Here is a 19,190-nt window from a genome sequence, read left to right on the forward strand (position 1 = left end):
CTGACCTACCAAACCATGAGGTCCTTTTGGGATTTTGTGTTACCTTTCTCATTCACTTCCTTCATAGGAACCTCATCAAAAATCTTCACAGTTATCCTAGAGATATCGTCACTCTGTTCTCTTGGACACAACAACAGCCTATCAATGCCACAATGTTTGTCAAGAACTTGGGAGACCTTGAAGCATTTATAATCATCATGGGACAATTGGAAGCACTTGGATGCACTAATAGGCAATCATGAGCAGTTGGAATCATTTATCAATCTCAGTCAAGCACAAAATCGCATGGTTAAGTACTATAATGGACTACCATACACACGAAAACAATTGGAGACACCTTCAAGCTGTAAATTCATTTTGAAAAGATTACAAGCACATAGTAACGCATCTAAATAACACTAAGTAGAGCATTATGGCACAATCCCAAGATGTTCGGGCTGATACACCTGAGGTGAATGGAGTAGATAGCTGTTTCAAAAATAGCTTGTTATTTGAATTAGGTGTCTTCACCTCATATAATGTATGACAAATGTTAGAGAAATGACTCTCTCAATTGTTTTTGATGTGGGTTGCAACACTGAGAATGCTGGATGAAGGAGGAGTTATTTTAGAATCTTCTTTTGATGTGAGGGCCATGCCAGGGATCACCGGTTGTACCATCTCCAAATGGATACACCGTGATCTCCGAAATCCCTCCCACTTGAGACTAACACCAAGACAAGACTCCTCCTGCTCTTCGATGCCAACTCAAGGGGGTGATAAAATTCACTTTCTCTCATATGGATCCCTTAGCCCCGAAGCACCATTGCTTACCGGTCCAACTTTCCAATCAAAGTCGTCAGACTAAACTCGAATTCCACCTTCCAGGGTCAACTGGTGGGAGTTCTCTAGTTCACCCTTGGTTCAAGTTCAATAACGCTTTTTTTTTGGTTGTGGCCAAGCACAATAGTCAGAGCGTTCCCCTAAGATGAGTGTATTTAATAGCTAGCTACCCAAAACCCTCATTCCCATTTGATCTCCACTCCGTAGATCGGAATCCTTTTCTCCTCAGATCTTAACTTAATGGACAACATAAAATTAGGTTCAACTTTCAGGCCAACAAATTAACCCTCCGAAATCCACCCTCCCACCGAATCGTTTGGTAAATGCACCTTCCCAAGGTAGTAATATGATACTATAAAAATTATTCCAATCATGTTGAATCAAGATTTCAAGCATTTGAAAGTAGCATGAAATTGCTGCATACCCTTGCAAGTGTGCCTTTATAAGGTTGTTCCCACCTTTTTTTCCTTTTAGAATATTTTACTTCCTTTTTCCTTTAGTATTAGTAAAATTATCTAGTTATCTTTCAAGAAATCACCTATACTACTCCAAGCATATCCCTATCCTCGTCCCAAGACTTGGGTACCATACTCCTCTGCCACGTGTGGAGACGACGCCTGACACAATTTTCAATTCTTATTTTTCTTTATCTTGTGTGGGAAAGGCTTACAAAAATAATATACTCTAGATTCTTTTTAAATCAATAATCTGAGAAGTGGAGCAAAGGTCCAGCGAATGAGGACAATTACAGAATAGCCCGTTTAGGTTATTCACCTTTCCAAGGTTCCCTTTTACCAAACAATTAGAAGAGTTCCTTAATTAAATCACATCCTCCTTCCTTATCATGATCCCTTCATGGATCCATTTTCCTTCCCCCTTTTCCCGTCAGCATCAGGCCTACCCAGACTAGGCCGATTTCTAGATGAATCCACGGATCCCTATCACCCAACCGAGACTCACTCTCATTCAATCCCATTCTCTACGGGCAATGAATGAACTCGAGCTCAAAACATAGACCAACGGTTATCAATCCTAGCCAAAAAGGACCATCCCTTGTTGTATCCCACAGGTAAACACCTACATCGGCCTTTTCCAAGCATATAAGACAAAGTTCACTCTTAAATCTTCTATGTTATGCTAGGGCTATCCATGTCAAATCTTCTCGATAAAGTTCCTAAGAGTGGACATGCTAGTATAGTGAAAAATAATCATGCAATAGTGTATGAATGATTAACAAATTCTTCTTTAAGAAGGGATTTAGGCATACCTTTGCTACCGTGAGAGGATTAATTAATAGCTAGAAGAGGCTTATGGTTTTGGGACCTTCCAATTGATAAGAGATGGGAAACCTTAATTGGAAGGAAATTTCCACTTCCCAAACGGAAATACTCCTTTGATTGAAGATAGAGCTACCCTTCCCCCCCAAAACTTAACTCTCCTTGAGAGAATTAGTATTAACTTTATGGGTATCACTAAACAAATCTTACACACATGCTCTTTTTCTCTTTGAAAGAAGAAAAATCCTATTTCTTAAAATTTAAAGAAAAACTTGTGACATTTCATAAGATCATTCTTTTTAGAGTAAATTATAATGCACTTTGAATAAAATGATTAATTCCAAAAATTTCCAATACTTCATTGCCCGTGATTATGTGGGCAATTATCTCGTGCATCTTAAAATAGAAAAATATATTTCTGGTGGGGTTTAAGGATATGTATAGATATTAGTCATCATCCAACATGCATGCTATTCTAGTATGATCTCCAGTCACCTATGGTTAAAGAGAGTGATTTCTACTTTCTCTATGCCATATTGTGTAGTAATCTAGAGAACGGAACTTGAAATATAAGTATGATCTTCAGTAACCTATGGTTAAAGAGAGTGCTTTCTACTCTCTCTATGCCATATTTGCTTGGTAATCTAGAGAACTTGAAACAACGAAACTTGAAATAACATCAGGATTAGTTGTTAGTAACATGGTTAGTTATGATTAGTAATGAACAATAATTAGAGGGAAATAACAAAATTAAGTAGTTATTTCTTCTTCCCAACCAAAGGCTTGCTTATGGAAAAATGAGAGCTTAAGCATAAATTTATGTAAGCATGAAAGTAGATCACTTTCAAGCAAATTCAAGAGCATAAAAAGAACAAGAAAACATCACCTTAGTGTGTGTATGGTCTAGTCTTCTCCTTGCTTTGGATGTAGTTGGCTCTTCGCTTTGCTTGTGAAGACCCCCAATTTGGCTATGAGAAAATGGTGAGAGGCAAAAGGAATTCAAGCTATGGAAAGCTTGAGAATTAGGAGAGATGAGGGAGAGAGTGTAGTGTGAAGAAGAAGATCAAGCTTTGACAAACTTTGAAATGGATATAAAGCTAGAGAAAATGCAGCACCGCGAACTCTCCATTGAGTTCATGTAGCGGGAAGAGAGCTACCAAAAGGCAATTACTCAGTGAAGGAAGAACTTAGCAAATCTCAGAGGCTACTAATTCTCAAGCATCCACATCATGGGAAGATCAACCACACACAACAATGGGAGATACAAATGCCTTGCAGTTTATGAACTTTGAAGAAGCCAACAATCAAGAAGGCAATCTCCCAGAGCTTGTGATTACCCAAGAAGAATCCAAAACCTTTGCTCCACCCAAAGCTTAACTATAGATCAAGAGGCCACGCTAAAGAAATAAGTGGAAGATAAACAAGAGCAAATATGGAAATAAGTTATGCAATGGGAGGAGAGGATCATGCATTACATCAATGTTAATTTTCTCACACTAGCAAAAATATTAATGAAGAATGGCATCACCAGGCTCTTCCCTTCCAATCAATTTCAAAGTGTTACAAATCAAAGAAATATTCTCAAGGATATTGCAGCCAACATTACAATGGTACATCCCAAGTGGCATGAGATCTGGTTGAACCGACACCCCAGATATCTCATCGGATACACCAATGCATCACCGAGTATACAACAAGATCTTGTGTAGTGTCCCGTTCCAAGACTTTTAAGCAGGCAACAACACTCTATCATACAACAAGAGGCCAACCTGGATAAACTATCCAAGGTTCCCTCACCACCGAACAAAAATCCCATTTAAGATTACATGGTGGACCTCTCATCAATATCCAACTCTTCCGCAGAATACTATACTTGGCTTGAATTATGTTGGTCAAGATCTTGAAGATACTACTTACATGCTACAAACCTTCCATCCCACAGAGTAGACAGATGTAGCCTGGAGTCCTTCCTTGAAAGCAATAAAGGGTTATGCTATGATTTGTCAGGGCAACCTTTTGAGAAAGTGCTCCATGTTTTTTATGCCAGGGTGATATTATTACCCTCTTACTACATGAAAACCTTGAAGAAGCGTTCTATATGGGTTTTTTCACATACAAAAAACAAAATATTTGGCCCAGTCATCACAAATCTATGAGCTCAATTTGTAAGCCATTCGATAATTGAGCAAAAGAACAAAATCACCATGCAGTTCATGTCTACAAAAGACAAAGAACTTTTGACTCAAGTATCAACAAGGACTCAACAACATGCAAAGAGGACTAAAGCCAAAATCCCAAACAGTACTTAGCACCCTAAGTAGCTATGTTGCAAACGACACAACTTCATCATTAATGAGAAATCCCATGAAAGTTTAAAGATTGTCAAATTCACTTCCTAAGCTTTATCATTGAGCCCAATTAGCTAGGAATCCATTTCTTAAACCTTGGCTAAGGTATAAAATCCAAGTTTGTAACTTTGATCTACGTTTTTGGATAATTAAATGAGCATACGTTGTAGTACAATACTATGAGTCTCTATTTTTTCAAGTGTTTGTGTCTCTCATGCGGTGTTGCATTGTGATTTTGAGCATACCAATGCACTCACAGGGGAAAGATCTCCCTTTCTATGTAAGTTTTACGTGATGAAGTTGTGGTTTTAGTCGTGCTTGTCTACTAGCTATTTTCGTTCCCTACACACAATACACACATCCAAATTGGTTTTGGACCATAGAAATAGATAGATCACGTCTTTAGGAAGCTATAGAGTGCTTCAAAGACTAAAATCGACTTGCCAAAATAGGTTGTTTATCTTTGGCAGGATTTGTTTTTAGTGTCAAAAATGACTTTTGAGCATATGAGAATGTTGATGATACTCTAGTAAGTGTCATTGCATTTGGAGCTTCATAGCTATACAAATTCATCGGGTTAAGCTTGTGGTAAGGAAAGTGGCTTTTGATGTTTGACACACATCTCTAGACCGATCTAGGTAAGAGTACATTAGAATTGGGATTTCCAAGAGATTAGCTATCTCTTGTAGCCTCCATGCACTAGTCGGGTTGCTACGTCCCACAGATTGACATTTTATGTCTGTGGTTCTCACTTTGCTAGCATTGATATGGTGAGGTTTTTCAGTCGTCCGACACTTATGCATCTAATGTTGATAGCTTGATGTGTGCCATGATTTCTACACATCCAAACATTGCATTTGCAGTGGGAATAGTTAGCAAATACATGTTTAATCCTATTAAGAAGCATTGGGAGGCAGTGAAAGTGGTGATGTGATATTTGAGTAGTACAAAGGACAAATGCTTATGTTTTGGGATCAAGGAGGCATGTGTAAAAGGATACATAGATTCTGATAATGTAGGGAATGTGGGCAATAGAAGGTCCACTAGTGGCTATGTTTTCACATTTCTTGGGGGTGGAATATCATGGAGATATCATTTGAAAGACTACATTACTCAATCAATCACTGAGGCAAAATATTTAACCACCTCTAAAGCTTGCAAAGAAGCTATTTGGCTTGCTTTTCTAGTAGGAAATTTGGACATTAATGCCGAGATTTTGATGTTGCATTGTGACAATTAAAGTGCTATTGAGACCAAGTTTCATTTCATTCGGGATATGCTTGAGAATAAGTGCATCCATAGCTTGTCAGGGTGAACACACATGACAACCTTGTTAACCTTCTCAGGAAGGGTTTACCTCCTGAGTATATTGCATACCGTCATGACTTGATGGGTTTTGGGTAGTGCCATCAAACCCTCCGTACCCCTTTCTTTGCTTATTGGCACATTGGCCTTTTAAGTGGGAGGTTGTTGGGAATAAAGGCCATTAGGCCAATACCATCACAAACTAACCACTCACTAATCCTAATCTCATTCTTTCTTATTGATAATACAGAATGATAAGGAGCTCATACATAGTGTGAGAATTAGCTCCACCAAAACACATCTCTCTCTCTCTCTCTCTCTCTCTCTCTCTTCTCTCTCTCTCTCTCTCTCTCTCTCTCTCTCTCTCTCTCTCTCTTCTCTCTCTCTCTGTATTGATTAGCATGTTATGCAAAATATTTCCTTGAACATCAAAAGCATATGGCCTAACACAAATAAGGCCTAGCCCATTAATTTTTGAAAGACCTCCTATTTTGTGCTATGAGAGTGCACTATATTGGTGAAGGCTATGCATGTTACACTTGTATCCTCTCCTCTCACCACTCAAGGATCCTCTTCTCATGAATTGAAAAGGGAATATCCCTTGCATTTTTGTCTTCAAAACCGTCAAAGACTCTAAAGCTTGCCACACTCTGCCAATGTAGCATTCCTTTCAAGCACCTACCATACATATTATAAAATCAGAGCATTTTGAACATGAGAAAATTCCAAGAACAAACAATACAAATAAGGAAGCTTCTTTTGGAGTCTGGACAATTGTGCATACTAGTCTACCTTCCCTTATTGGCAATGTTCTCAAAATATAGTTTAAAGATAAGCAACCTTGATCACTTTGTTTTGTGATTTTAGCTCACACATTCTTGGACTTGTGATGGAAATACTCCGCTATAGAGATCTCTTATCAGGAGGCTTACTTTATCTCTTATTGGGAGCCTTAATTGCTTTAATTTCATTGGCGATCCCAATTTTATGCCTATCTATGGTGATACGGTTCCAATATCTTGATCTATCAGAAAAGGAGAGCCATAATTTTATGCTCCTATTGGTGACATCTTGCATTGAGACTGCAAGGCGATTATAGGAGGATAAGTTGCAAAAGATGGTAAAAACTTATGTATGTCACAACTTGGTGATGTGGCATGATTGCTACTAGATTGAAAGATGAGAGGAGAGCTTGTGAACAGAATGGTCAACCAGATTCAAGTCCAAATTGAGCACAAAATGTGGCACAATTCGTGTGGAAAACATTTTCCGCACATTGCTCATGTGGTAGGATAGACACTGAGAGCTTTTGCGTCAGTTATTAAAAGATTCACTTTAGAGCTTTTGAAAGCATATTCTTTTGGGGGCACCTTGTAAAATTGAGGCCAAGGCGCTTTAAATATGTGCCTATGGATATCCTTATACACGTGCACAATGGTAGTTTGAGACCTCCTCGGGAGCTATATATCTAGCTAAGAGCATAATGAAACAAAGTACCACAAGTAGACACCTACCTGAGAGGCCAATACATCCAAGTGGAGAACTCCTTCTCAAATGTTGAGTTCTCTTTCAATTTCAAGTATGTTATTATTATGAAAGAAGAGCAAAGACAAAATATAGATTTTGACCTTTTATCAACCCTTTTTTACTAAAAGAATATTCAAAAAGGCTTGTGGCACCAATGCTCCAAGATTTTGGACATGCTATGAGACATACAATATGCTCAACATCCTGCTACACAAAATCAAGCAAATGAGGAGGTTTCTATGAAGAAATTCATGATATTAATGCTTGAATCAATTTATAGAGAGGACACCTTAAGCTTCATGAATTAGGTTTTTAGTTTCATGTCTTTGATAAATCAAAGGCTTTCTTCCTCGAGGTTTTTATCTCTATAAATATGGTATCATAGAAAAATCTTAGACAATGTGCATGTCTCAATGGAGGATGCAAGCAACCCTATGCACATTCAGTATTGCACTAAAGATTGTTTCTAGAGAGTAGTCTTGGTGGGGGAATTTTTTCTTTCTCTTTCCCTAAGTATTTGGTCTCAAAAGAGGAGGGAATATTGGCCATTTATCAAGTTGAGCCTAAAGCTCATGTGTAGCACAACCTTTGAATTACTATGTTTCCTCTTAGCAATGGTAGCTTCTTTTCATCATTTGAGATGTGAAAGTTGTTTGCTTTTGATCATGTTGAGGCACATCATCTTTAAATCTAGTAGAGACCATGATAGTTTTTTCCTTATTTCTACCATGTTTACTCATTTCTTTTCCACTGGATATCATCTAGACTGCTCTTTTCATCCATGAGCTTAAGGGTCATTACATACTAGTATCTCACTATCTAGAGCTTCTACTAATGGGAATCTCTCTATGCTAGCTCCTTATCCACTAATCTAAGTAGTTGTCTTGCAAGTTTGTATGCATTTGGCTATATAAGCCACCTTTCCATCAAGTACATTGGGCATTATTATTGTTTTGGTGATCATTAATTAGCTTCTCTCTCCTTGGTTATTCTCTCTCTCCCCTCTCTTTCTAAAAAATATAAGGCTATCCAAGTATGGCACTGCTATCAAGATATTCTCCACCACTAGTTTAGTCTCTATGGAAAGGGAAGTTGAAGTCGCAAGGAAAGAAAGAGTCCGAAAGACAATTTACTAATTATGATCATGGGCATATTTGGATAGATCCAAGCTGACATTTTGCATCTGTCCTTAGCAAATAATATTTTTCAACATCTTTAACTCACTAAAATGGGAAACAAAATTTGGACTACTCTAGTTAGGCAACCTCATTTTATATAAATTCACATCACAAGGAGTCTTGTCTAATAGATTATAGTTCATATACACAAAAGGATGCTTGCAATATCATTATGTATTTAGAGCATGGAACTAGGGAGTAATGTGATTCTTCAACACATAAATAACTCACTCTGAATAGCCTCATACTGCATGAAATTTTGTAAATAAGATGCATGCTATCATACTATATGTGTTAGCATATGTAGTTTATTTGAATAGTAAGTCTAACACTATTTGCTACAATACTATTATGCGCATGCTAACATAAGCATGGATTTATTTATGCGAGCTATGCTATAACTTTGCCTACTAACTATGCTAGTTAGCATACCTACCATGCATGTTACAACTCACAAGATTACTTCCAATAGCTTTCCATGTTATAATCCTATTACGTGCATTCTAACATAAGCAATGCTTTTTTTTAATGTGAAGTATGCTATAAACTTGTCTACTAGCTATGCCAATTAACATACCTACAATACTATTATGTGCATGCTAACACATCATGTGCTTGTTGACATAAGCAATAATTTCTTTTATGCGAACTATGCTATAACCTTGCGTACCAGCTATGCTTGTTAGCATTCCTACCGTGCATGTTAACTACAATAATATTCTAGCATGCTTCTTAACCTATGCCCAATACAATGTGTTCTTTCTTTTAGCATATACAAGATGCTTTTTAGCACATACAAGATACATGATGGCGCATGCCTATGCTAGTTAGCATACTTGGGGATTCTTGATAGCACATGTTTCATGCCTAATCCAAAACTTTGCTTTTTACCATATGTGGAATGTTTGTGAGCACATGCCTTGTGCCCATTACCCCTATTTTTATTTAGCTTACACATGATGCTTAATAGCATACATGGGATGTTCATTAGCATATGAAGGATGCTTAACAAAACAAAAATGTTTTGTTTGTTACATAGGCACATCAAAGCAAAGATTTGAAGAGAAAGAGTACGTAGAAAACCTACGTAGGCAAATATCTTCTCTCAAAAGTATGCTAGCTAGCAAATGCCGATCTAGGAGTCTATGCTAACTAGGATACAAGCTCTTTGTTGAAGTATGCTCAACAATACAACATTTGTTTTCTAGGTAACATACATATATTCCAAGTAGCATTGGTTTTCTAGGTAGCGCACATAGTTTAGAAGTGTATGCCAGCTAGACGAGTCCTATTGCATGTATGCTTCTTTTCATGAAGCAGCATATATGTATGCTAAGTAGCATACATTCAAGATGAAATACATCCTACTTAGCATAAAGATGCATCTTTGGGTACACTTCTCTAGGTATTCTTTGGCTAGCCATGTACATTGGCCTCCTTTAGGGAATCTTCTTCTATCTGATACGATGAAATCTTGGCTAGCTTTGCCTTCATAGTTTTCTTCTTTGGAGCTCCCAAAGTGGATGAGAGATTCTAAGTCAAAATCATCAATTACGGTTGTAAGCCTTCTTCCAACAATTCCCAACAAGTAGAAAAGCTAATACAACAATCAAGGTACAATAAAAACAAAATTCTCGATAGAATGTGTCAGCTAAGGGGATTTTGCTTATGTGAAAAGATGTGTAAAAAGTGCTTCAATCATGGAAGATTATCTTAAGCACGCCTAAGATAAACTTTGCATTTTATTGTCATTTATGCCCTCAACTTGCTTTATATAGCTTCTAATATGTAAGTTAAGGTAGGTGATGGCCCCGGTTCTGTATCTTGTAGTGTTGATCCTGGTGAAGTTGGTTGTCCCTTTTTGAGTAGAGCTTGATCTGGGTCACTAGCCTGTGTTTGTGGGCCCATTGAAGGTTAGTAGAAGTCGGGCAAAGTGTATAGAGTGCCCCTCTTGACTTTGATGGCAAACATATCAATATTTTGCACAGAAGTGCAAAATGTCACTTCGCGGTGGTAATATGGTTATTTTGCCCTATCCTGATGATGCGATGGACTTTGATGCACCCAAATTCTCTACAGTTCTTCTACATGATGGCCTCTACACATGGGTCAATTCTGGTCAAATTCTGAAACTTTTATCTTCGGCACGCCTAAGATACTAGATCAGGTTTTTGGTCAAGTTTTGCACTTTGGAGCTTGCTATTGTGTTCTCATACTAGAGGTGAGTCTATGGTTCAATTTTGGTGTAATTTGGATGTCCGATGTGGTCGGTGTAAGCTTCCTTGTTCTCAAAAATTCCCAGATTGCCCTGTGTTGTCCGGGCCTATGGCTTTGATGGTGGACAAAGTGGTAATCAAAATGCTTTTTGATATAGCTAGGACCTTACCCCTCATGATTGGAGTGAGTAAGAACCGACAGATTGTGCATAGAAGCGTGCAAAAGGTCCAAAAACCACTAGTTGGAGCTCTCTCTCAAGGGACTAGAATGCAAATGAGAGTAGCAATGGCCTGAAGGACTATGCATACTTGGGCTTTCCTGACACCCCCCATCGTGTACCTACCCATTGAGCCAAGTAGCCTTCACAACATATATTGGGATCCAAATTTTTTGAAAAACAAGGCCTGAGGACCTTTCTATTGGTGAGTCGGAGTGGCCGTCAAACTTTTTGATCAAAAATACCCCAACATTTTTATGGTCGTTCCATTGAACTTCAAGATTTGGCGTTTGAAGTCAAATTCCAATTATGACATTCCTACTTATTTATTTACTTATTTTGAACCTTTATTAGCTTTTATTAACAATAATTGAATAAAATTATCCCAACCACTCATAAAACTTTCATTCCTCGCTCAAAAATATGAAAATACTTCTAATTTGATCATTTGGCCATATTTTTGTGAATTGCTCCATTTTGATCATCTTTTTGGCTTGAAAACACACAACAAGAGTAAAAGTTGTAATATTTTTGGCTTTTATGAATTGTACTTACAATATATACACACACCTAGGGGTTATCACCTAGTTATCAGGGCATCTCATCTAATTTTCCCAAAAAAACTTACACATTAACACAATTACTTTAAAACATTGCCCTTTTCTCTATCAAGTTCATATGCTTGGGTTGACATCTAGAATGTCTCCCCCTCCTTGCTCAATTTTTTCAAGACAATAGGATACATCCCAATTTGTGCAATGTATGGCGATAAAAATTATGTCTATGCATGGCCAAGATTGGCCCTATCATGCTATTGATGTCTATGCATGTAAACATACTATGTATTGCAAGAGGTGGGTCTTGAGTAGTGTACTCAAGGGTTGTTGATGGAGAGGTATGCTATGTTGGAACTCTATTGAAGAGTAAATCTTGTAGTAGTTGAGCTTGTTGTTTGATTGTGTAATACACACAATCCGTAGCAGGAGTATTGAAATCAGTGGGCATGGTTGTGGATGATGGAACCCATTTGTACTTGATTGTGTTTGGTTTTGCATGGAAAATCTTGCTATAATTAGTCTTCAGTTTGGACTTGATGATAGGTTTCAGCTTAGGTTTCCAAACCCACTTTGTCATTTGTAATTGCAATCTTCATCGCTGATGTGGGTTGGATGGTGCCACAATAGGCTGCTAGTTTGTATACGTCAGCTTTTTAGGTACCCAGATTTGTTGAGGGTGATTGATGAGCTGACTTTTAGGTATCAAAATTTTCCTGGTTCACTGCATGTTATGACGGTGAGAAGAGATCTCTTGCAAAGCAGCCATTGTAAGTGAATCAGACGGCTCGTGTCTTGTTAACTAGAAGTCACCAAGACTTGCTTTCCATTATTCCTTGCCGTATGCAAATGGCACCTTTAGATGTCTTCCTTTAAGTGTAAGCTCAAAAATTTTGACATCCCAATCTTAGATTGCTTCTTAGGTACGCATCCATGGAACTCCCAATATTAAGTCTTTGTTCATATTAAAGTATGGGGGCAAAAGAATACATAAACAATGATATTCAAGTTGATTTTCCCTAAAGTTGGAGTTACTTTTTTGTTGCATCTCTTGACAGTAGACCAACAATCCTCACGTGGTTGAGTAGTTACTTTTTAATAAGTAGAATAGCTGACTGCATTGACTCTGGCACCTGTAGCTTCTAAGGCATTGACCATGTAATTCTCTTTCACATTCACTGTGACCCGCATATCAAGTCCATATAGCCATTCATCATCGGTCTCCACCTCATCATTTGCTACGGGTTGAATTAGAGGGTATTGAGGGGTAGAACTTGAGGAATTGAGTGTTGTGTTGCTCTCTTATTCAAAGCACAAATGCACGCTTCCTCTTGGGCTTCCTCGATCACCTGCTGTTTGAGGACATATCAAACGGGTGACCAACTGGTCGGACACATAGCCAGACCCCACATTTGTACTCTATTAGTTTTCTGAGCTAGTGTAGTAATACTCTATGTAATCCTGATTCCAGAGTAGTGGATCAATTCCCTGAGTTGTAATTCTGTCATGACAATTGTAAAGGTCCATGTGAACCGGCCACTGGCCATTTAGAATTCCCTAGGTATAAAGGTCAATAACCTTAATGTGAAAGGAGGCTTATCTTTAGAAGAAGAAGGGAGCTCAAAAAACGTACGCTCAAGCTATGAGCTGCTCCAACTTGTAATCATCGCAGTTAATGAATGGGTCATCTATTTTCAATCCTAAAATGTACATTGTGTTCCTCTTTCTTTGCTCTTTCATTCTAGTGTAAGCATTGTCAGTTTTGTTGTGGTTTATGCGACTACGTGTTAGTGAGTCTTAATTGAAAATTTGAGTGCTTAAATCACTGTTTTTAGTTGTTTTGACCATAGGAGAGTATTCTTACTGTTGGAATTAGGGTTGCAGAGAAACACACACAGCTTGGAGAAGACGAAAGGAAGCTCAAGGCACACAATAGAGAGTGTGTTTCTTAGTATGCAATGGAAAGATAGATAGCCCTAGAGTGATGGGCGTATATACAATGCACGGGGGAAAAAACCTCCTAAAGAGGGAAAAAATGCCCCGGCGGTCCTAGTGTGTTCACGCATCACTACCACATGTATATGGTAACAAATCCCCCCTGGAGTGATGCGGTGAACGAGAGCTGGCACATGAGTAAAGGAAAGTGCCACAAAGGGGAGTAAGCCCAAAGCTTTGCGGAAAGCTTCAAGCCTCTCACGAGACAATGCCTTTGTGAAAAGATATGCAAGGTTGTCCTGTGTTGGCACATAAGCCAAGCTGATCTCTCCTGCTGAGAGCCTCTCCCTGACATAGTGGTAATGCACCTCAATGTGGTTTGTGCGAGCATGAAAAACTGGGTTCCTCGCAACTGCCAATGCGCTCTGACTGTCAGTGTAGATAGTGTTGGCAGTGTTGTGTTCAACACCCAAATCAGCCATAAGGCGTCTGAGCCATACACACTCAACTGTAGCTGTGAATACTGCCCTGTACTCAGCCTCACAACTCGAAGTGGCCACAGTAGGTTGCTTCTTGCTCAACCATGATATACATGAACTGCCAAGCATGAAACAAACTTGTGGACACTCGCGTGTCAAAACAACCAGCCCAATCTGAGTCCGAAAAAGCATGTAAGTCTGACGGCAATGATCCCCCCTTGGGATAAAACAAGCCAAGATGTAAAGTGCCACTAAGGTAGCGGAAAATCCTCTTGACAGCCTGCCAATGCTTAGACCCTGGGCTATGCATAAATCTACTGACCTGTGAGACTGCAAACTGAATATCTGGCCTCGTGTTGCATACATAAATGAGGCAGCCAACAGCAGTTTGGTAAAGAGTGACATCAGCAGGATTGCCAGCATCATGTAGACTCAACTTCAGAACCTGTTTCCATGGGAGTGGCAATAGGATTGCAATCCTCAAGTCCAAACTTACATAGCAATGTCTCTATGTAACTTTTCTGACACAAGGCAATACCACCATCACACTGCTTAAACTGTATACCCAAGTAATGATGCAACAACCCCAAATATTTCATCTTGAAAGTAGCATTCAAATCAGCCTTAAATTCAGCAATATGTCTCTCATTTGGTCCAGTGATCAGCAAATCATCAACATAAAGAACCACAATGAGAAGTACATCACCCTCACGCTTCACATACAATGTGCTTTCTGTTGGACTGTTACGAAAGCCTCGTTTAACCAAATGAGTGTCAGCTTTCTCATACCAGCGCGAGGAGATTGCTTCAACCCATACAAAGCCTTCTTACATCTGCACACTTTGTCCTCTTGTCCTTTTATGACAAAACCGTGAGGCTACGTTACATAAACTTCCTCAAATATGTCACCATTCAAGAAAGCAGTAACAATGTCTGATTGATGTACATCCCAACCAAAATGAGCTGCCAATGCACATAGAAAACGCACAGTAGTCATACGACAAGTGGGAGAAAAAGTCTCTTCATAATCTATGCCTTTTTGCTGTGCATAACCCTTTACAACAAGTCGAGCCTTATGGCGATTGATCTCACCATCCGGCTTGCGTTTCAACTTGTAAACCCACTTCATACCAATGGCCTTTTTGCCAGGAGGCAAATCACATGAAGTCCATGTGTCATTTTCTATAAGTGCATCATCTTCTGATTGCATGGCAGCCATCCAATTTTCTAAATTCTGTGCTTCATCAAAAGACAGAGGCTCCTTAACATCATGTAAGCTAGACACAGCCAAAGCATAACAATCTGATGCATAAGATGCATGGCGAGATCCTGAATGAGTACGACTAGACAAAGGTGCATCCAGTTTACTGTCACGCAAAGTGTGCACCAGCCATTTTGGCATACCTCTAGCCTGCTCATTTTCAGCCCTTTCCTCATCAAGTATATCATGTACATCTGCATCAGTAATAGGCTAATCTAAAACATTTTCAGAAACCCCCATAGGCTGTACATTTGCCTCATTGGAACTTACATTCATATTTCCACCACTGATAAGAGGCAAAAAAGTGTCATAAATGTCCTGTGAGCTTACATTACTGTCTCTAGTACATGACAACAAGGGCTGAACAGAATCTTCCACAAACACTACATCCCGTGAAACCAGAATACGTTTTGTTTGCGGATGATACAACCTGTAACCTTTTCTTTCAGCACTATAACCAACAAAAATACATTTGACAGCCTTATCATCTTGCACTAGTGGCACCAAAGCATATGCCAGACAACCAAAAACATGCATGTGCTCAATAGATGGCTTTTTATCACGCCATGCTTCATATGGAGTAATAGACTGCAAAGCTTTTGTAGGACACCTGTTAAGTACATAAGTGGCACACATGATGGCCTCAAGCAAAAAAGAATGCGGCAAAGCTTGACTTTTGACCATACATCGTGCCATTTTCGTCAGTGACCTATTTTTCCTCTCAGAAACACCATTTTGCTGAGGTGTATAAGGCATTGTACATTGGTGTTTTTATCACGACTAGCCAGAAATGCATTAAATTCATGAGACATATACTCCCCCCCTCGATCGAAACGGAGGGTGCCCATATAGTACATTTCGAGACATTTTCAACCAAAGCCAAAATTGTTTGAAGCACATAAAAACTTCAGACTTCGCTTTAAGCGGAAATACCCATGCATGCCTGGAGTAATCATCAATGAAAGTCACGAAGTACAGGTAATTGCCCAAGGACGGAGTTTGCATGGGCCCACAAACATCACTATGCACAAGCTGCAACCTGCATGTGGCCCGAAAATAAACCATCCTTTGGAAATTTAGAACCCTGCATCTTACCCAAAATACAGCCTTCACAAACATGTTTGACAGGTGCTTCAAGAGGCGGCAAAGAAGCAACCATATCAGATTTCTACAAGGCAGCAAACTGGAAAAATTCAGATGACCAAAACGTGCATGCCAAAGTTTTGCATCTGAAATAGCCCTTGAATCTGCAACAGCATTTGCAAAATTTTGTCCACACTTGTCATACAAAGTGAGCTTATACAGCCCACGGCACAAAAGCCCAGATGCAACAATTTCATCACCAAAACTGAGATCATGAACTGTACATCTGTCATCCACAAATTTGACTACATGTCCAAGTCTAGCAAGTGCGGATATAGACAAGAGATTCTTCTTGATCCTAGGTACATAAAGTGCATCAACAAGTGTGAAGAAACTGCCATTAGCAACAAGTGAGCACAATCTTTCCAACTCCCTGAACTGGATAAGAGGCGTTGTTGGCACAAGTGACTGAATTCCCATGAGGGACAGACTCTAGAGAGGTAAACAATTCACGATGTGAGGTTATGTGGTTTGTAGCACCCCTGTCAAAATACCACACATGTGAATATGCAGCAACTGATAAGCATGCATCATGGACAACAGGATTGTAAGTGCACTCTGCGCTAAAAGCCCATTCTACATCAACAACAGCAACACAGTCTTCTTTCACAGAAGACTCAACAATGGCTGCATTTGTAGTTGAACCAATTTGTAGTGGAACCACCCTCTTTCTTCTTAGCCTCTTTGGCCTTCAACTTAGGACATGACTTGATCAAGTGATCATTGGATTTACAATAATGGCAACGCATCTTCTTTTTGCCCTTATCACCAGAATTTCCAAAAAATTGCTGCCAGCAAAAGCATTAGGAATAGAATTTTTGCCACTCGCAGCAGAACCATAAGAAGTGGCTGCATTGCTGTTACCACCCTTTCTTTGAGAAGCAATAAAATCTTGTTCAACTGCACGCTATCTAGTCCTGTTTTTTCTGGAAAGTGACTCTTGCAACAACAATGTGCATAATGCATCAAACTTGACAACTTCTGGATTTCCTTGGGTCATAAGTCTCCAAGTACTAGCAAAAGTCTGGTAAGAATCTGGTAAGGCATCAAGAACAGTATGCACAAGGGAACTGTCTGAAATAACTTCACCTGCAGAAATAAGTTGCTCATTGATATCCTTCACACTAGCAAGGAAAGTTTCCATATCATCTTCCTCATGCATAATCTTCGACTCCATCTCTTTACGCAGCAAAGAAATTTTAGCCTCATTGCGGCTTGCATAAAGACCTGCTAGAATATCCCAAGCCTGTTTTGCAGATTTTGCTGAACGAATGTGAGGAACAATGGTGCGCTTCACAGACAATGCAATCAATGCATGTGCTTGCGCATCCTTAACATCCCAACGAGCTTGTTCTTACCGTAGGCAAAACAACTCTAACAACTGCAATCCTTGCAGCAAGACCTGCAACATCCTCAACATCGCCTACATCCTCAGAACCAGGATGTACATCAATGCCGTGCACAATGTTCCAGACGCCCTTTGGCACAAGAACATGTTGCATCATATAAGCCCACATAGGGTAGTTGTCCCCATCCAACCTGTCCTCGGCAGCAAACATCTTGAACACATCTGTGTTGTTGTCAGCCATGGTAAATGTTGCACTTGATGTGAAAACTGCCCGAAAATAGGAGAAACGGGGCGGGAACAACCTGTGCTATATAGCACAAACCGTAGAAGACTATAAGGCATCTGTTATGAAAAAAAAGGCACTCACAAAAATTCTGCACAAAATGAAGAAATAGCCTGTGCAGTACTGCCTGTAGTGGAAACGGAGGCCGAAATGAGCCCAAATCGAAAATCTGAGCAGACCAAGCTCTACGAGCTTGCCCAAAGTATTTGTCGACCTGCGAACGCTCGCTAAAGCTCACTGAAATCGGAGAAAGTGAGCAGGCGTGTGCTGGAGGAGCCGGCGACTAAGCCCAGGAGGACGTGACCTGCTCTGATACCAATTGTTGGAATGAGGGTTGCAAAGAAAACACACACAGCTTGGAGAAGACGAAAGGAAGCTCAAGGCACACAATAGAGAGTGTGTTTCTTCGTATGCAATGGAAAGATAGATAGCCCTAGAGTGATGGGCGTATATACAATGCACGGGGGAAAAACCTCCTAAAGAGGGAAAAAAATGCCCCGGCGGTCCTAGTGTGTTCACACACACACTAACACATATATATGGAGATTTCGGAGGTCTTTTGGAGGGCCTTTTGGAAGAGAGAGGAAAATAAGCTCCTCCAATGAGAGAAGAGCCTACGTTACGTAGAAAAATAGATTGATATTAACAAAAATATAAAAGGTGTCCCTCTCCTCATATTATAATCTAGTGGTTACCAGATTCTTACCGTACTTTTTCTAGTACTTGGAGACTTATGACCCAAGGAAATCCTGAAGTTGTCAAGTTTGATGCATTATGCACATTGTTGTTGCAAGAGTCACTTTCTAGAAAAATAGGACTAGGCAGTGTGCAGTTGAACATGCTTTTATTGCTTCTCAAAGAAAGGGTGGTAACGGCAATGCAGCCACTTCTTATGATTCTGCTACGTGTGGCAAAAATTCTGTTCCTAATGCTTTTCCTAGTAGCAATTTGTCTAAAAATTCTGGTGATAAGGGCAAAAAGAAGATGCGTTGCCATTACTGTAAAGCAAATGATCACTTGATCAAGCAGTGTCCTAAGTTGAAGGCCAAAGAGGCTAAGAAGAAAGAGGGTGGCTCCACTCCAAATGCTGGTTCCACTACAAATGCAACCATTGTTGAGTCTTCTATGAAAGGAGACTGTGATGTTGATGTTGATGCAGAATGGGCTTTTAGCACAGAGTGCCCTTACAATTTTGTTGTCCATGATGCATGCTTGTCAGTTGCTGTAGATTCACATGTGTGGTATTTTGACAGTGGTGCTACAAAGCACATTACCTTACACTGTGAATTGTTCACC

This window comes from Adiantum capillus-veneris, chromosome 8 (genome assembly GCF_014529385.1).
Source record: "Adiantum capillus-veneris isolate H3 chromosome 8, ASM1452938v2, whole genome shotgun sequence".
In the NCBI taxonomy this organism is placed as follows: domain Eukaryota; kingdom Viridiplantae; phylum Streptophyta; class Polypodiopsida; order Polypodiales; family Pteridaceae; genus Adiantum; species Adiantum capillus-veneris.